The sequence below is a fragment of the Coturnix japonica genome, chromosome Z, assembly GCF_054131305.1.
Source record: "Coturnix japonica strain WE chromosome Z, WE-NBRP24, whole genome shotgun sequence".
Classification (NCBI taxonomy): domain Eukaryota; kingdom Metazoa; phylum Chordata; class Aves; order Galliformes; family Phasianidae; genus Coturnix; species Coturnix japonica.
In genome coordinates this window covers 7,644,536-7,663,715 of record NC_140702.1, presented here as the reverse complement: position 1 = coordinate 7,663,715, position 19,180 = coordinate 7,644,536, and positions in this window count along the sequence as shown.

The following is a 19,180-nucleotide window of genomic DNA, read 5'->3' as shown; positions in this document are numbered from 1 at the left end:
TATGGCTGAATCAGATTTATTCAGACTTTCCTTCTACATAAAGCTAAATAGCATTATTAACACTAACATTCACCAGACAGGAAAACATGAAAATAACCTTGCCATTTGGGTTTCATTATGGAAACTTAATTCATTTTTGTTCAACATTCTGCCAGGTACTGGCAAAAAGAACAGGCAAGTGAATTTGCCTGGGGGCCCCTGAAAACACTTCAGCATTACTGGCTCAGTCCCCAGCCAAATCACCTCTTGAAAGGTTCCCGGTAGAGCACCAATGAGCTCGAAGACAAATTTATTAGGCAAATAAAGAGAATATCAATTATTTTGGAAAAGATAGCAATTAGTAAATCAAGGGTAGTTCACCTGGTATCTTGGCAACAGTGTGATGTGCAGTCCTTCTTTTTGTTGAAGTGCATGAATATAAGCAGTGTTGTCATTCACTGGAGAGCACCGGTCCTTTTCAGGGCTGAAGGAGCCTTGGATGTTGGGGTGGGTGACTTTGGAATCTTGCTAGAAACTTCAGGCTGGACCTGTGTTTTGCTGGAGTAATGTGGGTCCAAATTTAGCTCCATTGTTCTGTTTCCCTAAGGAACATCACCTCTGCAAATGGAACTGGGATTTGGACGTATCTGATGCAATTTAATAGGAGTGAGAAACGTAGTGTTAAGACCTATGCTGGTTTTGCTTTTAAAAATCTATGAAGGTCCCAAAGCCCGAGGTGGGTACAGGGTTTCTGTGTGGAGTCTCTGTGCTCAAAACTTCTTCACATGCAGAGTTACATAAAGGATTAACTCCTGCCCCTCCTCCATACCATGGCCTGGGGAGTGGAACGTAGCTCTTTCTCTTGCTTGAGATAAATAACACTGTTAAGAAATCAGAGCCTCATAGCAATGCGTGCAGTGTTTGTGCTCTTAGCTGCATGAAGACTTACCAGGATGGAGCACTGCCATTAAGCTTCAAATGCTAACCTTGAGTTTTTCAGTGTAATTTACAACAATCTGTGGAACATGCGGATAGATTTCTCTTCTTTTTATAACTGTTTCCCTGGACAGAGATGTCTTCTAAAACTGGTAACTGATTGAAAGACCTGTCCACTTTAGGAAACTTTTAAATTTGGTGAGAGATAGGAGACTTGTGTCCCAGGGATAAGATTCCTCTAACAGTGTGCTCTGAAAGCAGCTGCAACAAGCTTTTCCATGAAGACATTCAGTAACAGATGTCAGGCTTATAGAGCAAAATATTTAGAAAAAGATGTCTATAGGACAATATCCTTGTAGCTAAAATAATGAGCAGCAGAGGATGTAGTTTAAAGTGCTATAGTCTTGTCGGAAGAGAATGTTTTATAAAAGAATGATTTGTGTCAGTTTTAGACAAAACAATTAATTAAAATGAAATTATTTAGTTTTGCAGTCCGAGTAACATGCAGAACAGAAGAAATCAATGCAGTAAAGTTAATAATTTTTATTCCATGACTCTTTTATTGAACACTAATTTAGCAAAAAGAAAAACAGATGTGCTGTCATTAGGTGAGCAAATGTAGAAATGTATTGATTATGAGACTGAAACTCCTTGAAGCGTCCCCTGAGAGAAACTGATGTGTTTTGTTTTGTTTTTTAACAGGAAAAGATCTCATTGGTCTTTTGATTTACACGGAGGTTTATGAGTTGACATCTCAGTAGATAACAAATACTTACTGAGTTCTTTATGAGCTTTTAGCAAAACTGGATGATATTTTGTTGTGTAGCATTTATGAAAACATATAGAATAACAGTTTGGTTCCAGCTCATAGGTGTAAATCTTGTTAACTGCTAGAGACTGAAGCAGCAGAGTGCACTGTGAAACACCTGAATTTGCATGAAGTCAGACCTTTGGGAACCCTTGCAACTTCACAATCTCTCACTCTTGTATTCACTTTTATCTCTATTTCTATATTCTGAAACAATGGAATAAAGTTTATTCGTCTCTCAGGACCTCTTAGAACTGCTGCTTCTACTGGTCTTCCAGTACCCGTTCATATCCCTTAAGTCATAAAATCCCTTCCTAATTGACCTTCCCTCTCTGTGATCTGCCCAGCCTTTTTACTTGCCAGTGACATGTATAATATATAGAATCAGAATGACCCAGGTTGAAAAGGACCACAATGCTTATCTGGTTTAAACCTCCCTGCTATGTGCAGGGTCACCATCTGCCCTTGAATGCCTGCAGGGATGGGGCAATCACAGCCTCCTTGGGCAACCTGTTCCATCACCACCCTCTGGGTAGAAAACTTCCTCCTAATATCCAACCTAAACTACTCCTGTCTCAATTTAAAACCATTCCCCCTTGTCCTATCACTGTTCGCCCTCATAAACATCCATTCCTCCTCCTGTTTATACGCTGCCTGCAAGTATTGGAAGGCCACAATGAGGTCTTCCTTTGGTGTAATTGATACAGGGAGTCCCTTTGGATAAGGCTTATGTCATCATTCTTTGTTTTCCTGTGATAGTCTTTTTTTCCTTTACTGTGAACATCACAGAAATGTTACAACTTAGTTTTAGGTATCAGGAATACAGAAGAGAAAGGAGATCTTTATTATATCTTATAGATTAAAGAAAAAATACTATGGTATTGCACTCTTTAATCAGTGAACATGCATACATGCAGTGATGTATTCTGCCCTAAGTGTATAATCCTGTACCTACTCAGACATTTCTTACTGAGATAGAACTTGAGGTGTATTTTGGGATACCTTAAACAACTCAGTCTTGTATTCAGATTTTAAATCCGATCACATGTTATTATATACAAAGATAGCACACAACAGCTCACTATTAACAATCAAATTTTCCTCCCACCTCCCACCACACCAGTGTTTGCATGATACTCCAAATACGACTGGGCAAATTATTGCAGTCTTTGATGCTTTCTAAAAGAAGTAGCAGCCCAGAGATATAGAGCAAGGCTAGATGAGAACCCTGAAAAATAATTAAACATCAAGGTTTCTTTCTACAAGTCAGTTAGTTAATTTTCTTGACCTTCCCACTTCCTCTCTTTATTTCTTTTCCTTTTTTCAAAACTGAACCATGGAAAATATTTTTAACTTCCAAGAGCAAAAGTATCATAGATGCAGATATTCGCATAGCTGCAAATAGGCAGAGCACTTCTGAGAAATATTAGTAGAGCTTTCTTCTCAAATCAGTGCTTTTCAGTCAATAGGCAGACCTGCAGCTTTATCATTCTCTTATTACATATTAACTGGAGTTAGAATATACAAGATTTTTTTTGAGGCAGTTCCTGAGTTTTTCCTACACTTACTGCTAATGGCTGCAAATTGTGAGATCTGATTCTTAATATCTTAATATTTCATAAATATTTCATAAAACATTTCATTAATATTTCATAAATATCTCATAAAACAAGAAAATATGTTTTCTAAATAAATAAAGGAATCATCAGATTATCATGTGTTTAAATAGGACAATTTTAGAGCACAAAAAATTATGATGCAAAAATATTTTGGAATATGCTTTCAGAAAACAATTATTCTTAAAAATATATACATTTGTATCTCTATGTCATTCAGACTTACATTAAAGGAACACAATTTCAAGAACAAAGAGAAATCAAATACTTTCTGAAGGTTAGACTGCTTTTTAAGAATCTCATATTAAAATTCCAAAAAACAGATATTTTCAAAGTCACTTCCACCGACACCTCTTGAGAATATAAGGGAGAAATCTATTATGAGTTATATGTGTTTTTAGGACAGAACATGAAAATCAGTCCTTTCTGGTGATTGGAAGCCCTGCAGTTCAAATAATCAGAAACACATCCTCATTGTTTAAAATGCAGATCTTAATTTCTAACAAGTTTTTTTTACAGCAGTGTAGAAAAAGTGGGAAACAACAACAACAACAAAAAAGTTCAGTGGTTACAGTGGGGTATCTTAGCAAAGAAACCAAATACACTAAATTAAATGTTAAGGTATGAGAAGGCCCAGTGAAGTTAGAATCATTTCTGTGCTTTTAACCACAGCTAGGTCTTATCTCTGATTATCAGAGATTTAAAGTATTATCAGGAATAAATAACAGCGGTATAAATGAATATGAACAATAATAGCAAAGATTCTTAATAGAATAATTTATTTTTTTAACTTGCCTTTTAGTTTTTTAAAAAAGTAGTGCATTCTTCTATTAGCAGTTAGCTTTGAGTTTACTCTACTTTGTTTGAATCCCTAGGTGACTGACTTTCCTTACATCCTCTGAACTATACATACGCTGCAAACTGGCACGACAGTGTTTAATCCTATAACAGAATATCTTATTCATTAAGAAATATTTAACATAGAAAAGATTAGTGTTCAGCAGAAAAATCCTGCCAAGGAATAGGCGCAATGTTAATATGTTTATGGAAAACTCTGTGTCCTGAGATTTTCCCAGTGTCTTGTCCTTCTAAAGCATGTGTTGCCTTCCAGATATCTTAGAAAACATTTAATTTTTATTAGTTTTTTTGTTTGTCATGTGAACCTACACAGCTTTCACGCAGTAGATATTTATGATTGTGATATATTTTCACCGCTAAGTACAGTAAACTGAGTCAAAGGAAATGATTTCAGAAAAAGCTCAAAATGTGTGTTTGTTGTAACCAAATTCCTTTTCTGAGCACTGGAACAAAATCAGTAGAGAACATAGCTGTAGCAGCCAAGATAAGGCACAAGAGACTCAGAGTGGTGCTGCAGAGGCAGAGGCAGGGATATAGGAGTGGTACTCTGGAGGCCAGCCTAGCTCCATGCCTGTGTCACCCCATGGCATCAGTGCAGTTGTCTTGTCCCAGGTGGGACTGGCAACATAGATCTCAAGGTAATGAACAGCAAGCCAAGTACATTACAACAAACACGGGTTTTATGGGGAGAAGCTGAAAGAACTGGGATTGTTCAGCCTTCAGAAAAGGAGGCTCAGGGCAGATGTTATAGTTCCCTACAACTAACTCCCTAAAAGGAGGTTGTGGCAATGTGGGCATTGGCAACTTCTCCCAGCTAACAGAAACAGGAGAGGTAATGGATTCAAGTCAGACCACGGGAGGTTCAGAATGGATAATAGGAAAGATTTCTCAGAAAGAGTGGTGATGCATTGAAACAGATGCGCAGGGAAAGGGTGAAGTCACTGTCCTTGCAGATGTTGGAGAAACATGAAGTTGTGGCTCTGGGGGACATGGTTTAGTGGGCATGGGTTGACAGTTGGACTAGATAACCATTGAAGTCTGTTCCAACATCACTGTTTCTAAGATTCTGATTTTCTGACCTCTGTCAAAACAGATGAAATCCTCCTGGCAATGAGATCCCAATGCACAACAGACCCATTCCTAATTTTGTTCACACAGGGATGTCTGCCTAAACAGGTAATAGTTGGCCTTTCCACAGGTTACTCGTTTGCTGTCAGAGAAAACAGTTTTACTCAGCAAATTGGTTTACCCTATTCTGTTTCCCCCTCACAATGAAAGGAGTTTCTGCAACAAAGTAAATAAGCTTCTACTATTTAAAAAATGATAAAAAATTAATATCGGATATTGTCCCTTGACAAACTTATTATTCTCTTGAATATATAGGCCTCCTAATTTGCTTAAGTCATTTACAAAATTTATTTTTTCTCATTCCTTTCTCATTAATCAGACATGGCAGTTTGAAGAAGTAATTGACTATTAATCAGAAAGTTGGTTAGTACAGTGAAGTTGAAAACTGAAGAAATATTATCTAAATGATCCTACTGGTCTTTTCCAACCCAAACGATTCTCTGACTTTATTTGATTCTGAAAGAAAAAAATCTGGAGGAAATTAGTCCCAGTGTGTGTTGCCTCATTTGTCATTCATATTCTTAAGGGGCACTGAAGCTAAATCTACTGCCAAGCAAGTTTAGTACAGTGAGGAGCTTTTCTTAAAAAATGTGGTTTGTTCAAATATTTCCAGCTTTCCCAAGTTCATTCTGTTCACTCTCCTGGCATAGAGTTTTCTCCATCTTTAGAACTTTAAAGTAATATTTTTGTAGGCAATGCTTACTTCTAAAGAGAAGCCAGACAACTCAGCTGACCCTGCATGTCCTAAGAGTGGGCTGAAGTCTTCAGTGACTGAACATCCCCCCTTTTGCTGCCAGAAACAGTAGACAGTTTATGGCATATTTTATCCCATTGCTCTCAATTTCATTCTGAGATGGAAAGCTTAAATGCTTTCTTTTCCACACCTTGTCATTGTAGAAGGTTTACTTTTTCCACGTAGCCTTGTTTGGAATAGCTTTTCTGCAAAATTTCTGACACACTAGCATCCAGAAAGAAAGTCTCAGTGTCTCAATGTCTCGAACTGATCAGCCCTCACTGCTCTCTGAAGCACAGCTTGAGTGCCACTCTGCCACCATATCCATCAGTGCTCTGCTTTTTCCACTTTTTTTTTTTTTCCCCCACCTTTTTGCAGCCCTGAGATAACATTCCTTTTCCCAAAAGTCCCAGTTCTGTAATTTTACAATTTTTCTTATACTCTATTTGATTCTGTTCTACATACTTGCTCACAGACACTGGCATGTACAAGATGGCTTGCTGTATTGTGGCATAAAATAGGACTTGAGGGTTGATGTTAGATGAGGCTTGTCTTCAGTCTCTTCCTCTCTTCTTCCCTGAGCTGCTTCATCTTAGCAATTATTTTCTTCCTTCACGTCCTCTCATTCATGAACAGTTCTGCTAACTTCCTATGAAGAGTCCTTTTTCTGCTTAAGTGCACTGCTTTGGACACATAGTCATTAAAAAAGGCAGGAAGTAAGGAAAATAGAGTGATGAAAATATGACCTGCCCATACAGAAAAGGTAATGCTGTCTTTGTTCATGAGGGAAAAGGGAAAAGTGGGTGAGAAAGAATGGGAGAGAACACCAGCAGCACTTGAGAAATTTATCATATTGCCAGCAGCACAAAACCGAACAAAACCACATAAAACCAAAGGAAAAAAAGAAAAAGTGGAATACTAACAAAGAGAATGAAATCTTCCAAATTCCATTATCTGCAGTGATAACTAATTGGAGGATGTTTATTTAATAAATAATTTAAAACCGTCATTTAAATAAAGAGACAGGTAAGCTTATAAGAAGTAGCCAGATAATAAGTTGAAATTAGATGAAAATGGAATGGGTGTTATGAGGCTCACTCTAATTTTTCTTTTATTTTCTTTTATTGCTTCTTTATATTCAAATTGGAAGCCTGCGAGTGAGAGTTAGAGATTAAGGTAACAAAGGTAGCCTTGTTGCTGCCTGATCAAGTGGTGCCTTCTTCCTCCAGCTACAAGCTGTGTCATGATCACAGGCTCTCATCCTGCTGGGCCTGGGCTGTTGTGACTATGCAGAGCTGTAGAATAGCTTTCCTTCCCCAGGTGGAGGAAGTTAGGAAAGAAAGGCAAGAGATCAGCATGGCTGAGCCAGGAACAACTGGTCAAGGTGGAGAGCAAGAAGAAAATGCACAGGCAGTAAAAGCAGGGACAGGTACCCTAGGAGAAGTACAGCGATGCTGCTAGGCCTATGTAGGGATGGGGTCAAAAAGGACAAAGCCCATCTGGAACTGGGTTTGGCAAGGAATGCAAAAAAGAAAGATTTCTATAGGTACATGAAAGCCGTGTCTACCTATGAACACTAAGTAGAAATCAATTTTCTACCCCTTCCTTTCCTGACTTGGAGATTAGTGCATGTTCACAGTTTTGGAAATGCTTCAAAATATTGCATTTTGGCAAGTAGGGATACTTAGTGGGCATGGAACTCCCACTGAAGATGTTTGTATGCTGTGACACAGTAATTGGACTTTTGTTTATCTGTAGAGCTCTAAAACATATTTCACTAAAGAATGTTTTTTTGTCAGTTTTCTTATTTTAAGAGATCAGGGGGATGACTCATATATAGACCATGCTACTTTTTTCAGTTGCTTCAATCCAGACTGGCAGGAAAGGATCCTTGAATTTCTTTGGTAAAGGCTGGCAGGAAAAAAAAAAATAAATTCTTTTATTTGAAAATATTAGTGGGGAAAAGGTCAAAGAGAACTTCCTGGGATATCAGCACTAGAGAACTTACGTGAAAAGCTAGTAAACCTACCTCTGAGCTCCTGATTCAAAGCAGATGTCTCCTTCCCCTGTTTTAAGCTGAAAGTCCACCCTGGGCACAAAGGGCAAGGCTAGTGAGATTTTCTTTTTGAGACAAAAAATTGTTCTTCTTAAGATATTATCCTGTAAAACAATTGTTCATTTTGTGACTGGAATAGTACTTTTGTGTTTCATTTTTATCTGTGTAAAACAGAGTGCAAAAGTGACCGGGATTCACATCTCTTGGCATTGTTACTCTTGGGAAATGGAGTCCTGTTCCACTTCAGGGTGACTGTGATTATGTTTTCTAATTATTATTAATCTTAAAATCTATAATAAATTTGTATTGTGTCTTAAGATTGTTAACTTATCTGATTATTGTTTAGTAGATGAGCAAATGCTATACATGATCTAAATAGAGAGTGCAGTTACTCAAGGTGGATTTTTTTTCAGGCAGCATAACACGTATATATGCCACTGTTCACTAGGAGGTTAAACATAACTGTTGGAATCCAGAGCAAAACAGTTATCTTAATAAAATCTGTGGAAAAGCTGCCATAGAGTTAAAACATATCAGGACTTTTTCCGAGTTTGGCTTAAAACATGAGGAATCTAGCTGAAGGTTTCCATTAAGCTTTTTATATTTTAATACATTTTTAATATTTTAATTATATAATTACCCTATTTAAAAATAAAATAAACTAGAAAACCCAATCACGAGTTGGGAACACAATCATACAAAATGAATCATACTTTAAATGTCATCCTAGCAAGATATCTCCTTACCTGCATTCCCTAATACTCACAACACTGAGTTATGCTGAAATTTGTTAATCTTTCTACTGAGTTCAGTGTGCTTCAAATCTGGCAAAAGGAAGCAGCTGTCATCTGAAGATCTTCCAATGTTAATTTAATGTCATTGACAAAGATAATTTAAGCATCTTAAAGTGCTAAATAATTTTGAACTATCTAAGTATATCTTCCACCTGATATCAACACACCAAATTTTATACGATAAACCTTAAAATCTTCTTTACTTGCGTGTTCTAATAAGCAACAAATAAAGGACAAATAAAGAAACAAGCAAGTAAAGATTTTCTTTTGAATAGAGCTTCAGTGCTGTCCACAGCAAGTGCTGAGCTATCATGGAATGTACTGTGAAAGTCCATTTTCTAGCCTCACACATCCTGGTGGCTCACAGTGTCAGAGAAGGTAGCTTTGCTTTAATGCTTGGATGAGGTTGGATGTACAGTGTGATGCACAGTTACTAAGTATAAATGTGCTCAGTAGGACTACAAAAGGAAAATATAGTAGGGAATGGCTAGAGAAGTATCAGAGCTACCAACACTTGAAAAAAGGAAAGAGAAAGTAGGAATGCATGAATGGATAGATTAATGGGGAGAAAAAAAGAGTGGACAGGGGGAAGGAGGGCAAGAAAATATTTCTGTGCAGGCATGAAAGAATGTGATTGAGAGACAAATATCTCCTTTTTCCCAGAAACAGAAATGATGAGTTAAACCAAGAAGGAGGAAAGTACTGAAGAAGTAGGTGAACTTAAAAAGCCTAGCAAACATTTTCTGAAATGAAGACTTGATAGACTGTATATACATTAAGAATACCTTATAAAGACTGCAGCAGATGTCTGGGGCCTGCCTATTACTACAGAATTTTTTCCAGATATTTCTTGATCCTTCTGTAGATTAAAATCTATATTCAAGAAAAGCTCAAACACAATACATCCTCCAAAGTGAGGATTTCCTTGGAATAGACATGATAACCTTGATCTGCTCTCTGACAAAAAATAAGAAAGGCCTATGACAAAGAACAGCCCTTGATTCTACTGGGAGTGATACAGCTGCTATAATCGTATTTTGTCTGTGTTATGGGACCCATCCAAAGTGCTTAAGTCTATAGCCACCAAACATTACTGAACGCTTGGGGAAGCAGCTCTTGTAATCATAAAATACATCTAGGACAGAGGACTGTGAACCAGAGTATGAGAAACAACATAGTACTTACATGAATTAATGAACTGCTGGATAGGGAAAAAGGTAGAGGAAGGATTTCTGTTTTCTTATTAGAAAATAAGATCTGGTGAAAAACAAGCAGTGCCCTTGTTAAACTGTTTGTTGAGCCAGTGCACAGGCAAGTGAGGAAGGAGTCTGTTCACCAAAGCAGGTGACAGAAGGTTACTCTCCATAATCTACTTTTTGTCTCTGTGCAAGAAAAGAGATTTTCAGAGTACAATGCCTTTGTACAACACAGCTGGGCTAAAATTAGACTTTAAGACTATTGCCTTTCCATCCACCATAAATTATCATTAAGGTATATTCAATTTTGTTTATGACTATCAGTATAACTTTCGAGGGATATATTTACTTAGTGAAGCTTAATACATCTTCTGGTAATAGTTTCTGTGGACAAGGTCAAAGAAAACACTCTGAAGTACAGAGCAAGAGCTTTGCAACAGGCACTGAGAATTCTGTGGGGGAAAAAAAAAAAAAAAAAAGCCCCGTTATAATGGAAAGCTAGATCTCAAATGATACAGTAGAAAAAAGATTTAAATCCATTCAGGCTCTAGCCCAATTACATCTACTGCTAGCCCATTAACATCTACTGCTTCCAGTCACTTCAAATCAGGCATTCCAGCACTTTAGCTTAAGTAAAAAGTTTGTCTTGCTTCAAAGAAAATAAAAAATAGTAGGAGAAAAAAAATATTAAAATGTTACATTTTAAACAGCATTGAAATATAAGGCAGGCTAAATAGTGTACAGAGAATGAAGGAGATTAGATTGAAATTAATTGCTTCCACCTTATGCTGCCAAATTTTCTCCCTTAAGCAGCTACTTGCAAAGGTCCTGCTTCCCTCAAATTGGCTGCAGATGGGTGACGATTGAGAACCAAATTCACATGCAGATTTATTCTCTTGTTCTTTGAGGGGATCTGATTTACTTGCAAGTGCCAAAGAACTGATGCATCTTTCAATAATGAGATTACTTAAACTCTATGATCAACACCACTTTCACTCTTTATGCTTGCCTTTTGATCAGAAAAGAATTTAAATGTATGCATTAGAAAAGTGTATTTCAGGAAATGTATATTTCCTTGAATAAAACTCATCCTAAATGTTATTAATCATTCTGCTTATCGGCTGAATGCTGATAAGACTGAATAATACCTCCGTTTACAGGCTGTACCTTAGTTCATATAGCATAAATATGTGCACAGAAGCACACTTAATGAACTGATAAAATCCAAATTAAGAAATATATCTATTGACATCCTGATGAGCATTTATAAAGAATATATTTTCCAAAACTTTATTTATTTATTTTTCTGGTTTTATGACTACTTCAGTAAAGCAAAGGCCTGGGTGTAAGTTTACATTTGGTAAAGTTTTGCTATAATATACACATTATAACATCACTCCCGTTAATGACTTGCCTATTTAATAAAATCACACATATAATAGTTTATCTGTGAGAGAGTTAAGTAGTCTATTAAGATACAGGCATTTTACCAATACCATAAAAGGAATAAAAACTAAATTTTTAATTTTGAATATTAAGAAAGATATAAAATGGTACTCAACCAGTGTCTCATGCTGTGGAAGTTTTGTTTCACAGTATAAAAACTGCCTGGGGTTTATTTCTCTTCAATACAGGTAATAATGGCACGTCAGCAGCTTCAGAGCTGAAGCACAAAGAAAACACTTTTGTCTTGGCTGTGCTGCAAGGACTTTCACTGTTAAAACAAAAATACAGAAGCAGTTTCTCTCCACTTGATAGAAATAAAAGCAGATGTTACGGTAACACCAGCCAGTAGACTGTCTGGATCAGTGTGCTGTGTCTGAGCTTGTACCGAAACCTTCAAAGAAAATGTAAAGGTATCTTTCATTTCAAAATCCTACCTGCCCAAAGGGGCACCTTCTTTCTAGTCCACTTTTCTTCACAATGAGCTCAAGCCCTGGAGCATTACTCTGCATTTTAACTCCTATGAAGGTAGTAGTACACTGTTATTTTAATATCTTATTTAACCAGGGTAAGAATTTCTATTTTCACTTCTGCTTTACTTTTACCTTCAGGGCTCTCCAGAGTTACTGGTTAATTGTGAGTCAACTTAAAAACACTTCATACATTTTGTTCTAGTAGCACTTAGCACGTGTGGACAGAGCATGAAGGCATTATTTAGCATCAAGATTAAGGTTTAAATATTTTCTATTTGAGCAACAACTCACAGAATCATAGAATCACAGAATGGCTTGAGTTGGAAGGCTCCTGAAGAACCATTAACTCCTGTAACACAAGCAGGGCTGCCAAGCACTGGATAAAGTACTAGGTCAAATTACCAAAGCCCCATCCACCTTGGCCTTTGTATAGGTGGTAAATATACAGATGGTAGCAAAGATGGTAATAAATGTACAGAGGTTATAGGCAAGAGAGAAATTCACCAGCGGTGATGATTTTGCTGAGGAAGCTCGGACAGTCTTCACTGAAGAGCAACCTCCAAGAGATGCTGCCTCAGTGAGGGTCAGCCCTTAAATGAGGTCTCAGAGGAGGTGGAGTCGAGCTCCACCCCTTCCGGGAGCACAGCTACATTACTCTCACCTGTGCTCCCACAGCTGACCCAACACTTGCCTTAGCTGATTAATCAGTGGTTCAGGCTGTGATTACCAATCTCCCATACAGCCTTAAACACTGAGTGGGATGGGTCATTCACATCTACTATCTACCTGTGTAAAAAGTTGATTTTCCTCATGTTTATAAGCTCCCTTTAAATATTAGAGGGCAACAACACACCTGACAATATACTGTCAGGTTTGCTGAAGCCAACAAAGTGATTTATAAATTATAGGAACACAGGAAAAACTTCACTATAATTATTTATTATTCTATAACTTGTTATAAAGTAATATCTATTTCCTGACTGGAAGAAGAAAAAAAAATCAGAAGCTTATTTCAAATTTAAAGATGGCATGTTTCTGTCAAGAATAATTCCTTTGGAAACTGTCTTTGGTTACAGGACACCCATCTATGAAGTGTCATAAGGAAGGTACTACAGGCACAGCAGTCTCACCTAGGTGCCAAGAAAGGTTATGGTGCAGATCATCCTGAGATCCACAGAATGTGTGGGACAACTAGAGGTTCAGGCTCATTCAGCATGGATTCATGAAAGACAGGTCCTGCTTGATCAACCTCATCTCCTGTGATCAAGTGACCCACTTGGTAGATGAAGGAAAGGGCAGTCTACCTGGACTTCAGCAAAGCTTTTGACACTGTCTTGCACAGTATTCTCCTTGGGAAGCTGGCAGCCTATGGTTTGGACACATACAGTTTTTGCTGGGTAAAGAAGTGGCTCGATGAGAACTGGACCCTTAGAGTAGTGATAGATGGAGTTACATCTAGCTGGTGAGCAGTCACTGGTGGTATTCCCTAGGATTCTGCACTGGGGCCTATCCTGTTCAATATCTTTATTGATAATTAGGATAAGGGGATTGAGTGCACTCTCAGTGCATTTACAGGTGGCACCCAGCTGGCAGGACATGTTAATCTCCCTGAGGGTAGGAAGGCCCTCTTTGGGATCTGGATTGGCTAGATAGCTGGGCTGAGGCCAATGGGATGAAGGTCAATGAGACCAAGTGCTGGGTCCTGCACTTTGACCACAACAATCCCTGCCTGCTACAAACTTGGGCCAGAGTGTCTGGAAGTCTGTGTGAAGGAAACAGACTTGGAGGTGTTAGCTCAGCTGAACATGAGTTAGCAGTATGCCCAGGTGGCCAAAATGTCAATGACATCCTAGCTCATATCAGAAATAATGTTGTCAGCAGGGGTACAGAAGTAATTATGCCCCTGTACTCAGCTCTGATGAGGCCACACCTTGAGTATTTTGTTCAATTTTGGGTCCCTCTTGACAAGAAAGACATTGAGGCCCTGGAACATGTCCAGAGAAGGGCAAGAAAGCTGGTGAGGTGCTTGCAGCACAAGTCTTATGAGGAGAGGAAGAGGGAGCTAGGACTGTTTAGTGTGGAGTAAGGATGCTCAGGGGAGACCTTACAGCTCTCTAATGTAAGCTGTGGTGAGGTTTCGGGTTGACTAGAGGGAATGACTACATGTTGTGCCAGGGGAGATGCAGGCTGGATGTTAGGGAGAATTTCTTCTGTTAGAGTGGTCAGGCACTGGAACAGGCTGCCCAGGGAGGTGGTGGAGACACCATCCCTGGAGGTGTTCAGGAAATGTTTACATGTTGTACTGGCAGAAATGGTTTAGTGAGGAACATTGCTGGCAGGTCAGTAGTTGGGCAGGATGACCTCAGAGGTCCTTTCCTACCGATTCTATGAATTGATGAGATTTTTTATTTGTAAAACTAAATAATGTAATAATTAATAAATAATATAATAATAATAATAATAATTAATGTAATAGATGCTGAATGGCTCACTCTAGAACGGAGTTTCAACAAGGCAGTTGATCAGTTTTAGGTTACAGAATAGGTTACATATACTTGTTTACACATATACACGCAGGACTTTACTTCTGTGACACAAATGCAAATAAGAACATAAGAAATAAATAAGAAATAAGAATAACAGGAAAAGACATGGTCAAAAAAGCAGGAGAAACAGAGCTAAATTTTACCAAAGATCATGCCAGCAAAAAATGAAAGGAGGAGTTTTGCAGCAATAGCCTCAACCTCAAAACGACCTCTGTGTTGAGTCAGTACTAATGTTTACTGATGTTTTACCTAGCACCCCAAGGACAGTTCTTCCAAGTCTAAATAAAATTCAAGAGCACCCGCAAAGGCACAAGGTTTGCAAAACCCATGGAATGATTTTCTGTCTTTTTTCCTGTTACCTCTACCATGTTACTGCCCAAACCTGCCAGGCTCCATTAATTTTTTCATCAGTGCAAGACATTGTCTGTGGAAGAAGTGTGTGAAGACGTTATTAAAAAACTCACTACATTTAATAGCCCTTCTGTGAATAGTAATGAAGTTAAAACCAAATTTCTGGGCTGCTATTTCCACTCTGCACAGAAGGAGAGTTGTCTTTAATGGTCCAACTTTCGAGGCTGGATAGAGGTTGAGGGAGGAAGGCATAATTATGTTTTGGGACTGAACTTGTTCAAGGAGTTCTGAGTCACTTCAGGCAAGAGGAAAAGACAAGGCTTCCTTGAAAAGGGGACACCCAACTCTTGCAGTGCATGTTGTCAGAAGTGCCAGCCCTACACATTGAGGCAAACGTCCTTTTCATCAGGCCATGCAGTCCTGTTTTCTGATTATCTCCACAACTTGTATATAGTTCTGCTGCTTCATGATATTCCAAGTATCAAGATTTCCTTCCCTCATGATGAAGAGATTTCATATGTGGAGACCTCAGGAAACTCACCCTAATTCTGGTATGTGCTAAGAGGATTACTTCATTTAACTAGTAGGATTTTCTAGTTCTTTGGTGTGATTTGAGAGATTTCTAAATGTAAAAGTGATGTTCTAGATCAGAAGAATGTATGAGTGATGATTTTAATAAAATTGTGCAATATCAAAAAGATAAATCCTTGGAAATAATTTTTCAAGCAGGCTTTTGTTTTAAAAGCTTCATATAAGATTTTTCTCTCTCTGCACCTTCAAATTAAGAATCCTTCTGGCACTTGAAATTGGATCTTTAATCTATCCCATAGCTCTCCTTTTAGAAATATACGGTAGCTTTTGTACTAAGTGCCAGTTGACAACTTTAGAGATCTGAATAGTATCAGATACACACCTATTTCATTGGCAAGGCACAAGCAATTGCTGTTTGAGAGTGTTATCTTTTCCTTAGGGATTTTGTTTCCCTTATCTGCACATTGACTGGAATATCTATGATTTCTGACAGCAAAATAGTCTTGTCTCTTCAAAGTGCTTGTTGTTAAGGCTAAACCACGTACACTGAGTGTATCCTCCTCCTTGTCTTTTCCAGGCAGTCAAACACCCTTCCTTTCTTTCTGTCCACTCTGAACAGTGGCTCTCAATATTTCAATCACAAAATTCTCTTCTTCTCTGTACCAGGTACCCAGAAGGGTCTGTCTGAGGCTTAAAAACCAACAGAGCCCTGCAAACTAGATCTTCTAACCATAAATGCAGTAAATAACTTCCTTTCTTCCCAATGCAGTTGTATTTCCATATCCTGAATAAGAACTGCATAGATTTTGGTCATGATTAAACATGATGATTCTTTTTTGCTCTAAATTCTATATGTTATTTTAAAAAGAAGGAAGCGTAGAAGTATCTTACGGGAAGTTTAAATAGATCTCTTTTGCATGTTCTTCCCTATGAGTTTTGGCAGCTCATTCAAGTGAAATTAAGCAACTGCACTTCTCAGAAGTCAGTAAAAAAGTAGTTTCTTAGAGTGCGAACCAGCTGCCTCCATCCTACAGGGACTCTCACTTCTCCAGTAGTTCAGTACTTTGTGTATTCACTGTAACAAGCGTGAACAAGTATCACTCAGGTCTTAACCAGGGAGTCAGTGCAACCCCAGGGTTCTCCCCAAATGATAGTACTGGAGGTAGCAAATAATGTAGCAAGTCAAGGATATTTGTGCAGAGGACAAAATGCTATTTTTATTCTTGGATTCAAACTTCTCCCTCTCTCTTTGGAAGGCATCTCAAGGATCATGATGCTCCAATCCCCACTGCCAAAGGCAGGGCCACCAACCTCCATATTTAGTAGACCAGGCTGCCCAGGGCTCCATCCAACCTGACCCTGAACACCTCCAGGGATGAAGAATCCACAGCCCCTCTGGGTAGCTATTCCAGGACCTCACCACTCCCATAGTAAAGAACTTCCCCCTGACATCAAACCTAAACCTTCCCTGTTTCAACTTAAAATTAAATTAAACTCATTTTTTGTATAAAAAGTGTTAAAAAAAAGTTACTAAAAATAAATAAAGAAATAGAAATTAATTTTAAAAAAAAAAAAAAAAAAAAAAAAAAGGAGGAACATGAGAGTTTTCTATGATAGTGCACTGACTGGTATGTCCAATAATATGGTGACCCTGAAATAGTTAAGATACTCTTTCTCTTTTTTTTGGTTCTAAACAGTAGCAAGAAGTGCATGTTTTGACTAATCAGGGATAAGATCACAACTATTTGAGCCGTATGCCATGCTCTGTTTTTCTTACTATAGGTAACTTCCTTTTTAGATGATCTGTCATCTCTGATTCAGTCAACAGCTCAGGGCAATTTTATTTCTAATCTCATCAGTCCACAGACTTGGAAAATACTGAATTAGAACAGCATTTCCTGCCTATGATAACCTTTACAATAAAAAGGACAAATTCATAGAGCTGAATTCAATGTGGAAAACTTCTTTCAGAGGTATCTGTGTCTAACTGTAAGTTTTCACTCTCTTCTTGCTTAATTATTCATTATGAAGCCACTGTGTATGAAGTCATTTGCTATACATAATGGAAAAAACCTTCTCCAATGATTATTTTGTTATACAAGGTTTGTGCTAGATTATTAACTTCATTTTGGTTTCAGTTAGACATTAGGAAATCACAAATCAGTTTGCTTCACCTATCTCAACAAACAAGAGCTTCAAGCTAAATTGACATAATCAATGTATAAATTAATTTCAGTTTTCTACCTGGGGATGCAGATTTTGTGTGCTGAGAAGATCTTCTATTGATTTGAATGTAAGGAAGAAAACCCAGAGAATTATATGCTGAATTATAGTTTGTCTTTTTCTCATCTTCCTTGTTTCTTTTGCTTTTTTGGTAAGATAAAGTATTTACAGGTTTTAGAAATTAAGTGTCTTGTTTGAGAGTGTGAGATTGGCTTACTGAAAAGAGAATGTTTTTTTTTCATGCATAAAAATCAGGATGGGAGTGCAGGAGGCATCGCAAAATGAGGTGGTACAAATCACATTCTGTCCACACACTGCATGCAATATGCTGAGCAACAAGTCTGAAACTGAAAATTCAAGAAAGCCTAAATATATTTCTTTCCCATTCAGATCTCAGCGTGAACATGAAGAGAAAATGGAAGGTGGTTCTCATTGCTGCAGACACTAGTAATGCCAGTTTGTATTAGAGGGATTAGGATTTTCAATAAAAACAGAAAAAATAAGTAATTATCAGTTCATTAACCAAACAATGATAAGTGAATATGTGGAAAGAAAAAGAAAAAAAAAGAAAAAAAAAAGAAAAAAAAAAAAGAAAAAAAAATCTCATGGACAAAAGCAAAGAAAGAAATTTAGAAATGAAGGAGTTGTAAAAAAGCCAAAGGCAAGAGAAGCCAGTAATCTAATAATTGGACAAATTTCCCAATTATTGCCCAAGATAAAAGAAAAAGACTCAAAGCTAATTTGCCATTCTCTATATGATTTGCTGCCAAGAATGTAGAACTTCTTAATTGTCAATTGCCATAAAAGTTGAATCAGATAACAGGCACATAATTCAAGGTCATTTGTCCTCCAAAAATGAGATGTCTCTTTGTCCCATACAAGAATCATTGATGTCTGAAGTATTGACAAGGAATTTATTTTGAAATTAATTCAAAATGTGCTTAATGTAGTTAATTTCTTAATTTTTGAGATAAAAATCCCACTTCCTCTTGAATGATATGCCAGTGATATGATGAAGTTAGATGTAAGAAGTAATGTTCTATATAAGGGCTCTTTCCCATCTTTTCTATAGTGCACTATTGCTTTAGAATGGCTATTAATGGAATTTCTAATATGGTGATTTAAATAAGGAGGCATACTTGCCCAGTTCTAGGAAAGCATGTCTTCCTTTCAGTGAAGAAGCCAAACAGGGCTCCCATTGGGATATAATCCGAATTACTAATGTGTCAGGCCATTTCCTTTAGAAGCACTGGATTTACTAATGTGAAAAATGGAAGATGATGCCATAGTTTCATCATTTGTGAACATTTAGCCAAGAAAATAATACTGCTTTGTATGTGAAAAATGAAGAAATGGGATGCATTAATGGGTTGTCATTATTTTCTGGAAAGAAAGTGACTGGTATTAACGTATTTGGAACCTAAGCACTAATCATGAAGCCATTCTGATATGCCAATTACAGTAAATCATAAAAAGTCATTGTCAGCAATGATCAAATGGCAGATGTAA